Source organism: Pelophylax lessonae (genome assembly GCF_965119305.1).
Source record: "Pelophylax lessonae genome assembly, chromosome: 3".
Classification (NCBI taxonomy): domain Eukaryota; kingdom Metazoa; phylum Chordata; class Amphibia; order Anura; family Ranidae; genus Pelophylax; species Pelophylax lessonae.
The window spans coordinates 592,683,925-592,696,267 of NC_138770.1; the positions used below are offsets into that span (position 1 = coordinate 592,683,925).

Below are 12,343 nucleotides of genomic sequence, written 5' to 3' on the forward strand. Positions count from 1 at the left end.
AAGTGCATGTGTCAGGTAGGTCAGTGTTGGTGTCAGTGTACAGTAGGTCAGTGTAGGGCTTAGGTAGGTCAGTGTATGGGTCAGTGTATGGGTCAGTGAAGGTGTCAGGTAGGACAGTGTAGTGGTCAGGTAGGACAGTGTAGTGGTCAGGTAGGTCTTTGTAGGGGTCTGTGTAGATGTCAGGGTAGGTCTGTGTAGTGATAAGGTTGGTGTGCTTAGTGGTCAGGTAGGTCTGTGTAGCGGTCAGGTAGGTCAGTGTAGGTGTCAGTATAATAATCAGGAAGGTCTGTGTAGTGGTCAGGTAGGTCTGCGTAGTGGTCAGGTAGGTCTGCGTAGTGGTCCGGAAGGTCTGCATAGTGGTCCGGAAGGTCTGTGTAGTGGTCCGGAAGGTCTGTTTAGTGGTCAGGTAGTTCTGTGTAGTGGTCAGGTAGGTCTGCGTAGTGGTCAGGTAGGTCTGTGTAGTGGTCAGGTAGGTCTGCGTAGTGGTCCGGTAGGTCTGCGTAGTGGTCAGGTAGGTCTGCGTAGTGGTCCAGAAGGTCTGTGTAGTGGTCAGGTAGGTCTGCGTAGTGGTCCGGAAGGTCTGTGTAGTGGTCCGGAAGGTCTGTGTAGTAGTCAGGTAGGTCTGTGTAGTGGTCTGGTAAGTCAGTACTACTGTACTAGTGAATGGGACTGCTACAAGTCCACGGGTTAGGAGGCTCAAATGACTTACCTTGCCCCGGGTGCTGATAACCCACACTACGCCACTGGTTTTATGTTCCATTTCACCTGGATGATTAGGCATGAAAGGTGCCAACAGCCCTTACAGATGGCAATTATTACCCAGGAGGATTAAAGCTAGCCTTTTCTGCAGATAATCTGCATGTGCATGGTCAACATAATGGCACCGATAATATGTAAAAAATGTAATACCTTGATAAATGTATAAAAAATGCTTCTACTAAACAGTTGGTAGTTTATATAATATGTGTAAAGAAAATGACCAAACAAAAATCAGCCAAGAGCAGCTGTTGTGAAAGAACAAAATTGCTTAGAAACGTCAAACTATTGCGGAAAGAGTCTGGTACTGAGAAAAGCTGAAATCATTCATTAATATCAACAACATTGACAAAGGCCTGACCCCCCCCCTTACAAATATCATTAATCTTCACAAGCAAGGTGAAGGATACAGATAAAAATAAGCTGAATTTACAAATGTCCAACATAATGCATTTCATCAATAAGAAAACAAGAATAGATGACACTTTACCAGGGACGGAACACTGAAAGGGTTTCTCTTCATTTTCCTTGGGTATCCTGGTGTTCGTGAGCACAGAAAATGCACCAACAAAGATTTCCAAAGCTAAGCAGTCAACCGGTCATTAATTATGGTGGTTACTTGGTAACCTTTGAATTTATTATTTAACAATTCTTTAGCTACGTTCACCTGTTAAGATTTAGCTCACATTCTTTAATACAAAAAAATCTATTACTGTACTAAATAATATTCATAAATAACAAGCTTTATGCTCAGTCCACTATATACCAGTGTTAATTTTGGCAGCAAATTTCAATTTAGTTTTAGTCTTAGTCTTAGGACTAAAATGGCATTTTAGTTTTAGTCCCATTTTAGTCTTCTGCAAGTGTTTTAGTTTTAGTCGTATTTAGTCGACTAAAACGTCCTACATTTTAGTCGACTAAAACGTCCTACATTTTAGTCGACTAAAACGTCCTACATTTTAGTCGACTAAAACGTCCTACACTTTAGTCGACTAAAACGTCCTACACTTTAGTCGACTAAAACGTCCTACACTTTAGTCGACTAAAACGTCCTACACTTTAGTCGACTAAAACTCATTTTAGTAATCTATAATCGAATGGGTGTAGTTCAATTGTAATTTGTAATGCATTATTTAAGCATTTCTGTACAATTTCCAAACTCATTATATACTACTGCTGGTCCTGGAGTGAAAAATGTAATATGTTATTATTTATGGTATTAAGCTTTGAGCATGCACCAGTGTTAATTTTGGCAGCAAATTTCGATTTAGTTTTAGTTATAGTCTTTTGGCTAAAATGCCATTTTAGTTTTAGTCGTATTTTAGTCATCTGAATTGTTTTAGTTTTAATCGTATTTTAGTCTACTAAAATTGTGTTAATTTAGTCGACTAAAACGTTTTAGTCGGTTTTACTCGACAAAATAAACACTGCTATATACAGTGGGTACGGAAAGTATTCAGACCCCCTTAAATTTTTCACTCTTTGTTATATTGCAGCCATTTGCTAAAATCATTTAAGTTCATTCTTATTCCTCATGAATGTACACATAGCACCCCATACTGACAGAAAAACACAGAATTGTTGACATTGTTGCAGATTTATTAAAAAAAGAAAAACTGAAATATCACATGGTCCTAAGTATTCAGACCCTTTGCTCAGTATTTAGTAGAAGCCCCCTTTTGATCTAATACAGCCAGGAGTCTTTTTGGGAAAGATGCAACAAGTCTTTCACACCTGGATTTGGGGATCCTCTGCCATTCCTCCTTGCAGATCATCTCCAGTTCTGTCAGGTTGGATGGTAAACGTTGGTGGAAAGCCATTTTTAGGTCTCTCCAGAGATGCTCAATTGGGTTTAAGTCAGGGCTCTGGCTGGGCCATTCAAGAACAGTCACGGAGTTGTTGTGAAGCCACTCCTTCGTTATTTTAGCTGTGTGCTTAGGGTCATTGTCTTGTTGGAAGGTAAACCTTCAGCCCAGTCTGAGGTCCAGAGCACTCTGGAGAAGGTTTTTGTCCAGGATATCCCTGTACTTGGCCGCATTCATCTTTCCCTCGATTGCAACCAGTCGTCCTGTCCCTGCAGCTGAAAAACACCCCCACAGCATGATGCTGCCACCACCATGCTTCACTGTTGGGACTGTATTGGACAGGTGATGAGCAGTGCCTGGTTTTCTCCACACATACCGCTTAGAATTAAGGCCAAAAAGTTCTATGTTGGTCTCATCAGACCAGAGAATCTTATTTCTCACCATCTTGGAGTCCTTCAGGTGTTTTTTAGCAAACTCCATGCGGGCTTTCGTGTGTCTTACACTGAGGAGAGGCTTCCGTCGGGCCACTCTGCCATAAAGCCCCGACTGGTGGAGGGCTGCAGTGATGGTTGACTTTCTACAACTTTCTCCCATCTCCTGACTGCATCTCTGGAGCTCAGCCACAGTGATCTTTGGGTTCTTCTTTACCTCTCTCACCAAGGCTCTTCTCCCCCGATAGCTCAGTTTGGCCGGACGGCCAGCTCTAGGAAGGGTTCTGGTCGTCCCAAACGTCTTCTATTTGAGGATTATGGAGGCCACTGTGCTCTTAGGAACCTTAAGTGCAGCAGAAATCTTTTTGTAACCTTGGCCAGATCTGTGCCTTGCCACAATTCTGTCTCTGAGCTCTTCAGGCAGTTCCTTTGACCTCATGATTCTCATTTGCTCTGACATGCATTGTGATCTGGAAGGTCTTATATAGACAGGTGTGTGGCTTTCCTAATCAAGTCCAATCAGTATAATCAAACACAGCTGGACTCAAATGAAGGTGTAGAACCATCTCAAGGATGATTAGAAGAAATGGAAAGCACCTGAGTTAAATATATGAGTGTCACAGCAAAGGGTCTGAATACTTAGGACCATGTGATATTTCAGTTTTTCTTTTTTAATAAATCTGCAACAATGTCAACAATTCTGTGTTTTTCCGTCAATATGGGGAGCTGTGTGTACATTCATGAGGAAGAAGAATGAACTTAAATGATTTTAGCAAATGGCTGCAATATAACAAAGAGTGAAAAATTTAAGGGGGTCTGAATACTTTCCGTACCCACTGTACACAATCTGTATACATAGCAAATAATCGCAAATAATTCTAAAGAAAATAAAATGCTAAAAAGAGGTAGCTACACTAAAACATAGCTGTCTTACATTTGGAGGGACTGTCCTTTATGTACGGTTTAAAAGGCCACTATAAAGAAAATGTAGTGATAAAAAAAAAAAAAGCTGGAAGTGTGGCAGGGGTGTGCCCTTTGCCTAGATGATTGGTGCTAAAAAAATATCACTCCTATGCATCTTAAAGCTAGAAGGTATGCTAAACCATAAGGAAAACTAAATAACACAAATACAGTATAGTGCTGCAAAAGTGTAGTGTAACAAGGTTGGCAACTCTTCGGAGAGAATTTAGGAATGGCAAATAGACTGTGCACTTTGCAAGTGCAGTTGCACTCAATTTCCCCAGAACATAGTAAATGTGGCAAAGCTCTGATGAATTCCATCATCCAATTATGTACAATTTTTTATTTTTTTTATTGCACCCGATAGGGTATTCTTCGCAAAGTGAAGCTTTAGCAAACTTACATTTCCTAAGGAAAATGAGTGCAACTACACTTGCAAAGTGCACAGTCTGTATGACTTTAGTAAATCAGACCCCTTGAGCTCTTCACATAAGCCTTGATCTCGTTTACAATTCTTCTGCATATTGCCCACCAAACCCCACTAATGGACAGAATTGTTCAACCAGATCTCTTAACCACTTAAGCCCCGGAGGATTTGGCTGCTCAAAGACCAGGCCCTATTTTGCAATTCGGCACTGCGTGATTTTAAGGGACAATTGCGCGGTCATGCGATGATGTACCCAAATTAAATTGACGGCCTTTTTTTCCCACAAACAGAACTTTATTTTGGTGGTATTTGATCACCTGTGCGATTTTTATTTTTTGCGCTATAAACAAAAAAAAAGCGTCAATTTTGAAAAAATAACAATATTTTTCAATTTTTTTTATATAAAATTCCCCCAAAAAATGTAAAAATCTAAATTTTTTAACATTTTAGGCCAATTTGTTTTCTGCTACAAATTTTTGGTAAAAAAAAAAAAAAAAAATCGCAATAAGCCTATTTTGATTGGTTTGTGCAAAAGTTATTACGTTTATTAACTACGGGAAAGATATAGGTCATTTTTATTGTTTTTTTTTTTAAACTAGTAATGGGGGCGATCTGCGATTTTTTTTGCGGGACTGCGACATTGCGGCGGACAGATCGGAACCTTGACTGACATTTTTGACACTTTTGGGGGTACCAGTGACATCACTACAGTAATCAGTGCTATAAATATGCACCGTTACTGTAAAAATGACACTGGCAGGGAAGGGGTTAATTTTATTGGTGATCAGTGGGTTAAATGTATCCCTAGGGGCGTGATTCTAACTGTCAAGGGGTGTGGCTTGTTAGATCATAACAGAGACATACGATCCTAAAGAGCAGGATCACATAGCCTCTGTCATGATCTAAGGGAGAATGACAGATGGCTGTGTTTACATCAGCCATCTGCCTTTCTCCCTCTCCTGATTGAGATCGCGAGTGGCCGGCGGACATCGGAGCCGCCAGTCACACGCGCGGGGATGCCCGTGAACAAACGGGGGTGGGAGTGCGCCTCCGGCGGCGCAGCTAGCCCCCTACAGGCTCCTGGGCGAGCGACGTAGTACTACGTCGGTTTGCCCAGGAGCGGCTGACTGCCGCAGTAAATATAGTAATGGCGGTCGGCAAGTGGTTAAAGTATAACTAAAAGCAAAACTTTTTTTTATAATTTTGGACTGTCAAGATGGATTATAATACCCGTTTTAAAATACCGGTTTTTATTGCTGTTTGTGCCCCTGTTAGGGCACTCTCTTTACTTGTCCTGTTTACTATTATCACCAGAAGTGAAACCCCCTCACTGCCCAAACTACAAAATTTGATGTCTTCCTTCAGGTATACCAACTGGTATCTCAAAGCTGACCTTTCTAACTCCCAAGGTAAATTGAAAATTCATTGACTGTTATTCTTACTTTTCATTGTTCCCAGTGCTTGGAGAATTCTATTAGGTTATTGGTTTAGTTACTTGTGCTATGTCGAAGAGATACTCTTTCCCCCCTCGAGGATGTCATCTAGTAATAAAAGAATGTGGATAGCCTCTCCCTTTCTTCTTATACTATTTTCTAGTGCTTACTGTCAAACTACTCCTAGATTGTAAGCTCTAATGAGCAGGGCCCTTTGATTCCTCCTGTATTGAATTGTATTGTAACTGTACTGTCTGCCCTCATCTTGTAAAGCGCTGTGAAAACTGTTGGCGCTATATAAATCCTGTATAATAATAATCATATGTTTAATGGCTGGAGTTAGTGACAGGGATAGATGACCATGCATCTAGCATGGTGATGTAGATCGACTAGTACCAAATTTGCTAGATATTTTTTCTCCTACAGTATACTGAGTTTTGTATCTCATCATACAGGAAATGTACTGTCTATTTCTTTGCAAGACCTTTGTTTGGATGGTTACCTGTCACTGCTACTACTGGCATTGACACGCTGTTTTCCCTGACTGTTCTTTTGTCTTTTTGTTAGTTTTAAAATTTATATACATATATATATATATATATATATATATATATATATATATATATATATACATACGTGAAAGTAAAAGAATATCCCAAACTTTGGGTTGTACCCAGAACAGAAATAAGGGGGGGGGGGGGTCTTCCAATGGGGACACTTGATCTGTGTTACCTGGGGGGGAATTAATTGTCTTAATTTTCAAGTATTTCCTCTCACTTAATATTGTTAATGGGACCAAAAGTGAAGGTAAATCTTCCGAATGTGACACAAATGTTAGGGGTCCTAACCCTCCCTTATTCTAGCCAAAATGAAAAAAAAAAAAAAAAAAAAAAAAACTTTGAACTATAGTTCTACTTTAAATATAATAGGTATAATCGAATCCTTCAAAAGAAACCCTCTTCTCCAAACAACAAGGCTAGATTGTCAAGAAAGAGCTTTTACTATGAGGACAAAGAGATCCTTTAATCCCAGTTCCAGCCAAAACATTGTCATTTGTTTTGGACAACATGGGCAAGGATTCTCTTTTCTTCCAATTCCCTCTGACAGTTGTCACATGCACAGAAAAATGGGGGAAAACAAAAAGGTTCTAAACCTTTCTCAATGGTTTCCTGCAAAAGCTCAATGGCTGGAAAGAGTCTATAATATAACCTAATATTCAGAAACAAATTATTTAGAGACTTAAATACACAAAAGAAACAGACAGACAATGTAAGTGTCTGTAAAGTAATTCTGTTTATTAACCACTTAAGGACCACCCGCCGCAGTTATACTGTGGCAGGCAGCCCCTCCTGCGTGAACCGATGTAGGTATACGTCGGTCGCGCGCCTGCAGCTAGGGACTGAGCGTGCGCCGGCGTGCTCCCGCCCCCACTTGGCAGCGGGGAAGCCGATGCACTGGCAGGCGGCTCCGAGTGCCGCCTGTCATCCGCGATCCTTCCCCGCTGAGAAAGAAGAACGGTCAGCTGTTGTAAACACAGCTGACCGATCTGTCTGGAATGATCACAGAGCACCTGTGATCCTTCTATATAGGAACAGGTCTCTGTGATCATTTCACAAGCCACACACCCCCAGCCAATAGAATCACTCCCCTAGGCTCACATTTAACCCCTTGATCACCCACAGTATTAACCCCTTACCTGCCAGTGTAATTATTACAGTGCATATTTTTAGCACTGATTACTGTAGTAATGTCACTGGTCCCCCCAAAAGTGTCAAAAATGTCAGTTAGGGGTCCGATCTGTCCGCCGCAATGTCACAGTCCCGCTAAAGATCGCATATCGCCACCATTACTAGTAAAAAAAAAAAAAACAATAAAAACAACATAAATCTTTCCCGTAGTTAGGAGACGCGATAAATTTTGCGCAAACAAATCAAAATACGCTTATTGCAATTTTTTTACCAAAAATATGTAACAAAAAAACAAATTGGCCTAAAATGTTAAAAGAAAATGTGATTTTTACTTTTTTTTTTGGAAATGTTATATAGCAGTAAGTGAAAAATATTGTTTTTTTTCAGCATAGTCGCTATTTTTTTGTTTATAGCGCAAAAAGTAAATATCGCAGAGGTGATCAAATACCACCAAAAGAAAGCTCTATTTGTGGGAAAAAAAAGGATATAATTTTTTTTTTTTTTGGGTACAGCATCGCATGACTGCGCAATTGTCCGTTAAAATAACACAGTGCATAATCGCAAAATAGGGCCTGGTCATTAAGGGGGCAAATCCTTCCGGTCCAGAAGTGGTTAAAGGAAGGTGACATCTATATTATACTAGAAAAAAAGGGGGTGGGACCTGGCGCACAACAGGGGAAGGGGTGTCCAAAAACTTTGCAAACTCCAAAACTATACAGACAGACATATACTACTATAATAAAAACAGTAACATGACGATAGCTACAGTGGGTACGGAAAGTATTCAGACCCCCTTAAATTTTTCACTCTTTGTTATATTGCAGCCATTTGCTAAAATCATTTAAGTTCATTCTTCTTCCTAATGAATGTACACATAGCACCCCATACTGACAGAAAAACACAGAATTGTTGACATTGTTGCAGATTTATTAAAAAAGAAAAACTGAAATATCACATGGTCCTAAGTATTCAGACACTTTGCTCAGTATTTAGTAGAAGCCCCCTTTTGATCTAATACAGCCAGGAGTCTTTTTGGGAAAGATGCAACAAGTCTTTCAAACCTGGATTTGGGGATCCTCTGCCATTCCTCCTTGCAGATCCTCTCCAGTTCTGTCAGGTTGGATGGTAAACATTGGTGGACAGCCATTTTTAGGTCTCTCAATTGGGTATAAGTCATGGCTCTGGCTGGGCCATTCAAGAACAGTCACGGAGTTGTTGTGAAGCCACTCCTTCGTTATTTTAGCTGTGTGCTTAGGGTCATTGTCTTGTTGGAAGGTAAACCTTCGGCCCAGTCTGAGGTCCAGAGCACTCTGGAGAAGGTTTTTGTCCAGGATATCCCTGTACTTGGCCGCATTCATCTTTCCCTCGATTGCAACCAGTCGTCTTGTCCCTGCAGCTGAAACACCCCCACAGCATGATGCTTCCACCACCATGCTTCACTGTTGGGACTGTATTGGACAGGTGATGAGCAGTGCCTGGTTTTCTCCACACATACCGCTTAGAATTAAGGCCAAAAAGTTCTATTTTGGTCTCATCAGACCAGAGAATCTTATTTCTCACCATCTTGGAGTCCTTCAGGTGTTTTTTAGCAAACTCCATGCGGGCTTTCATGTGTCTTACACTGAGGAGAGGCTTCCATCGGGCCACTCTGCCATAAAGCCCCGACTGGTGGAGGGCTGCAGTGATGGTTGACTTTCTACAACTTTCTCCCATCTCCTGACTGCATCTCTGGAGCTCAGCCACAGTGATCTTTGGGTTCTTCTTTACCTCTCTCACCAAGGCTCTTCTCCCCCAATAGCTCAGTTTGGCCGGACGGCCAGCTCTAGGAAGGGTTCTGGTCGTCCAAAACGTCTTCCATTTGAGGATTATGGAGGCCACTGTGCTCTTAGGAACCTTAAGTGCAGCAGAAATCTTTTTGTAACCTTTGCCAGATCTGTGCCTTGCCACAATTCTGTCTCTGAGCTCTTCAGGCAGTTCCTTTGACCTCATGATTCTCATTTGCTCTGACATGCATTGTGATCTGGAAGGTCTTATATAGACAGGTGTGTGGCTTTCCTAATAAAGTCCAATCAGTATAATCAAACACAGCTGGACTCAAATGAAGGTGTAGAACCATCTCAAGGATGATCAGAAGAAATGGAAAGCACCTGAGTTAAATATATGAGTGTCACAGCAAAGGGTCTGAATACTTAGGACCATGTGATATTTCAGTTTTTCTTTTTTAATAAATCTGCAACAATGTCAACAATTCTGTGTTTTTCTGTCAGTATGGGGTGCTATGTGTACATTCATGAGGAAGAAGAATGAACTTAAATGATTTTAGAAAATGGCTGCAATATAACAAAGAGTGAAAAATTTAAGGGGGTCTGAATACTTTCCGTACCCACTGTATATTGAAGAGTCCATATGTAAAGTCCATGTACATGTATCTCCAAACACTACACTCCGTAGGCTGCTCTGGTAACAAGTAGAAGGGGCTTGTGGCTCCTTCCAGCTCGCCACACTCCGACATCTATATTATGCCTACATTAATCAAAGTTAGTATAGCACTGAGTAATGACTTTAAAAGAAAAATAAAGAAACAAATCTGAAAATGGCATGAATAGCTAGATACCCAACAGTCAGTCAAATGGTTTACCTATTGTAATTTAATACTTGTGTGCTCAAAAGATGTCTGTTACTATGACTTCCAACAAATGTACTAAAAATATAGAATAATAATATGAAAATCACGCACATTCATTGAAAAGGCTGCCTGTGTATAGCCCACGGTTTCTAAACAACAAACCATGAATGTTGCTACAGGAAAACCAGTTTGGATTTCACTTTATATCTGTAAAGAGATGATAGGGGCCCATGTATGTAGTCCAGCAGCCAGGACTTGGATGTCATACCCCCGAGGGAAACAGTGATTGCCATGACTGGAGGAGGGAAACTTAAGGTGATTGTAAAGCCTGTTTTTTTTTTTTTTTTTTAAATTGCGCACCCTATACTTTGTTGCTGCTGGTGCTCCTGGCCTGTCCACCCTACCAAAAGTTAAATGCAAGAAATAGTTTTTGATGATTCTGTATAATCAAAGACATTTAAATGCTACATTAGCGACATATAGTTTGATGAAGCACTGTGTATCATAAAAAAAAACGAATTTTTAAAAATAAAATACTTTTTTCGCCCATTTCCCTCAGCCCAGCTGATCTTCCATTGCCTCTTTGAAGCCACTTCCTGTCTACGTGGACTTTAATGATAGATGCATACCATTTTTTTAGGGCCAGTTTCCTTAGAGTAGTTAACTTCAACGGATCTGCTGGTGAGCGTGTACACAATAGGGCATCTACATAATTAGAGGAAGCAATGTTTGCTACCGGGCATCCACATTTCCAAGGCAATGAAATGCAATCATACCCGGCAGCTACACAGGAGGAGAGGAGCGGCTGGAAGGAAATCCGCCTTCACTGAAGGCAGGAGGAATGGGTGGGTGGAGGGGGGGGGGGGTTGACTATGGAAGGTACAGGCACACTGTCCTGACACAGGATGTAAATTGACCATGCTAGCATGGATCAGCTGCCATGTTTATTGTGGTCAGTATACTCTCAGGAGGCAGTGCACAGGTAGGATCAACAATTAGCGAACAGCAGGCAGAAATAAATTTGTAGCATCAAATAGCACATTATTATACATTAAAGAGTCAGTACCATGATTTTTTTAGGTTTACAAACAGTTTAGGTGGGCCGTATCTGGCTATTGTACAGTATGTTGAAATGGTCTCTTGTAGACTTCACTGGGAAAGCACGTAATAGGGTGAAAATAAAGGAACCCAACTCAGAGACAGGGACAAAACATTGTCTTAACAATGAAAAATTGAAATTACATTAACATTTAATGACTGGTTTTACACTTCAATTTACTTAAAAAAACTTGAGTCTCCGGGTAAAAGATTGAATCCAAGCCACATTACACAACACAGGTATATCGGACAATAAATCAACGTGGTCACACACGTGCACATGTTCATGACCAGTTTCAAACTCATTTCGCTTGTTTCGTAAATGACTAATGATGGCATGGTAATTGAAAGACTTAAAGTCCTTTCTTCATGCTTAAGATAGCAATCGAGATTAACGACTTTTTACACTTGGAGAAGAGGAGGGTGTGAAATCCCACACCGATTCCTGTTGACTGTTTACTTTGTTTTAAGAGGATATCCTCCACCTTAAGGCTGTAAAACAAGACACATCCTTATGTTCTGTGCAGAACAGTAGTAACACATAGCTATGATATATGGCCTGAGATCCATGTATTGTCTTGGGGCTCATGGCCATGTTGATGTGAACTAACTGTTGCACTGATTTAATGGAAGGCAGATAATTATAGAAGCATAGTCTCATTGGGAATCATTACCAAGAAGTGGATAATCAATACAAAACATTAGGAATGGTTTGTAGTGTTACCAAAAGAAATTGCCTATTTCTTGTTGTATGATACAATTTTTTGTACTCACTTTCATTCTTAGGTTTAGACAAAGTATGAAAGAACACCCAGATTCAACTTTCTGCACATTGTATGTACCAGACATGATTGACTGACAGACACGGTCATTTTCCTTTGCTCTGATGGGTTTACAAAATGAGACATTAGCTATGACAACAAATCAGATTTTAGCTGCCAAATTTCCAAGGGAGTTACAAAATGAAAGCTAAACCTTCATAGGGTGCATCATGCAAAGCCTACAGTTCTATTAACTCTTTGTCGAGTGGGCTCTTCCTGGGGACAGTGAGAGCCAGAAGAGGTGTGTGGTCCTTGCTTATTTTGCAATAAAGTAATTGAAGAAAGGGGAGATTATTCT

General features: G+C 40.5%; 1 protein-coding gene across 1 annotated transcript in view; it reads right to left on the reverse strand.

Annotated features, from left to right (window-relative positions):
- Nucleotides 1-12,343, reverse strand: part of MACROD2 (mono-ADP ribosylhydrolase 2) — a gene marked incomplete at its 3' end in the record, with an annotated part of 3,247,744 nt that overhangs the window by 2,174,972 nt on the left and 1,060,429 nt on the right.